This window comes from Myotis davidii, unplaced genomic scaffold, assembly GCF_000327345.1.
Source record: "Myotis davidii unplaced genomic scaffold, ASM32734v1 scaffold363, whole genome shotgun sequence".
In the NCBI taxonomy this organism is placed as follows: Eukaryota; Metazoa; Chordata; class Mammalia; order Chiroptera; family Vespertilionidae; genus Myotis; species Myotis davidii.
This window is the reverse complement of record NW_006294069.1, coordinates 1,997,744-2,000,377: the sequence shown is the minus strand read 5'-3', so window position 1 is coordinate 2,000,377 and position 2,634 is coordinate 1,997,744.

Genomic DNA, 2,634 nt, shown 5'->3' with positions numbered 1-2,634 from the left:
TTACCATGTTTCTCTTTTATTAGATAGGATTGTCTTTTGATAATAAAAGTAACTTCTGATTGGATGCTGCATATTGTAGGTTAGAATGTATACCAATCATTTGAGGCTTCATATAACATCTTCTTCCTCCAGAGACAGTTGACTGCTACTTCTTGCAGAAGGTAGGGGCACATCAGCTCACAGGAAGGGGTGGGACCAAGATCAAGTGGAATTGTATCTTTGTGCCAATTGCTTTGTTTCTGATGAGCCCTTACTTCTACTGTACAGCCACTTACGTGTCTTAACTGAGAGTCTGTTGACCAGTGGCCTCTTCCGTGGTAGGTGCCGAACTTGTATTTTCCCCAACCCACCGATACTGCCTACAGTTTCTGCTCATGCTGCTTCTCACCTAGCCTCTCTGCTGCTAGCTGTCTCTCCCATCCAAGTACTAACCAGGCCCGACCCTGCTTAGCTTCCGAGATCAGACGAGATCGGGTGCGTTCAGGGTGGTATGGCCGTAGACACTAGCTGTCTCTCTTAGTCACCACCTAACAATCAGCAAATGCCTCCAGGTGAAAACTTTTGTTTTATTCACCTCCAAACTCCCTTTGCATCTCTCCCCCATCAGTCCTGTTACCTTAGTAGCTCTCCAATCCTTCAAACAGCTTTTTAAAAAAAAATGTTGCCCACTTGGCATCTAGGCAGTCTTCTCACCCTCCTGTCTTCAAACTTCTCCCAGGCCAGCCTCTAACCTGGAACACCTTTCTACTGCAAGTCTTGCTTGCCTTGTTTACACAGTAATAGGAAATAGGATTCCATCTAAATCCAGCCAAAATGCCAAAGAAATAACATGCGTTCTTTTAACATTCTACTGATTAATGTAAGGTGGAAGTTATACTATTAAAGTTAAAATTGGGCTTTATATGCTGACTTGTTTTTAAATTGTGGTTAGTAAATGACTGTATTTATCTGAGGTATGCAATAAATACCATAGAATCATTGGCATTCTAACTGCAAGTGAGAATAAGAGATGAAGATCTACACAGTGGCGTTTATTCATAACTGAGTAGTGTATTAGCACTGAGCATTCATGTTTGTTGAAAACAATCAGTGTCTAGAAATCTGGGAAACGGAACATAATCAGATTACTGTTCATGATACAAATCAAAAGGGTCTTGATTCAGTTATGAGAAAACTCCTGACAAAAATTCAGGAAAATGTTTCAAACATTGGAGGACAAAGAAACACCATCACTGTTCAGTCTTCTTGCAGCAGTTAAGACTGTTTTCACTGAATAAACATACATATAATCTGATTTTATTTATAAACAAACTAGAGGCCCAGTGCACAACATTCGTGCACTGGAGGAGAGAGGGTACCCTCAGCTCGGCCTGCGGCGTCTTGCAGTCCAGGAGCCCTCTGGGGATGTCCGACTGATGGCTTAGGCTCCTGCCACTGCTGCTGCACTCGACAGCCTCATGTGAGCCTGGCTTCTGGCTGAGTGGTGCTCCCGCTGTGGGAGCGCTTTGACCACCAGGGAGCAGCTCCTGCATCGAGCATCTGCCCCCTGGTGGTCAGTACGTGTCATAGTGACTGGTCGTTCCGCTGTTCAGTCGATTTGCATATTAGCCTTTTATTATATAGGATATAAAGCATTTGGCACAAATTTTTAAACCTTACCGCCAAGCTATAGACAATCTATGGAATCACACAATGGAGAATTTAATAGTTTGTTTTTCTTTTAGTATTCATGTCTAGGGATTTCTTCTAAATTAAGAAAGACTACCTGTTACACATATCTTTGTTCATATATTTGATAGAATAACTTTTTCTCAAAGGGATCAGCAACAGCAAATGATGCTGGTTACCAGTCATTCAATTCTGAGTAAAATGTTATGTTGAGCCCTTTGCTAACATTATTTCACTTAGTTCTCATTATAATTCTTAACCAGTACAGAGATTGAGACTCAGAGATGGTTAAGGAACTTTTACAAAATGAAGTCTCAAGAGAGCAAGTAGCAGAGCCACGGATCAATCATAGATTGGCTCAGCTCCAAAGTCCATGCTCAAATCGGTACGCTCTCCTTCTTCTAGAGCAGGCTCCCTTTTTAGAGAACCACTCGCTATAGAAATATAGCTTATTTCCTTTTCTATTTCTCTGGTCTGGACTATGATTGTCACCAGAGCTCATGTTTCTTCTATAACTTTGCATTCCCAGTTCTTATTAGAGCAGCAGTATCAACATATTATTGCAAAATGAATTCATCGCCACTATGCAGAGAAAAGCCAGGCCAAATTATTTTAACGGAGCTCATCTGTAAAAAGGATCAAATTTTTAACAAACAAGTTTAAAATGGGTACATGAACTTTCTGATGGCCAGTTTTGTAGTGTTCATTGTGGAATGATTGAGCTGAGCTACAAACAGAAGGGAGAAATGTGGCTACTTTACGATGTAATTATTTCAGAAAGATAGTTTTCTTCTGAGTCAATGTGAGATGGACACACTCTACAGGTAACTCCCCTGTATTTCTGGCCTGGCACTATTTCCCCCCTAGTATAGGTAGAAAAACTACATACAAACTTTCAAACTGAAACATTAACTCTTTCTGATCTATTGCTTTTGAGAAGAGATTATGAGACAAAACACAAAGACA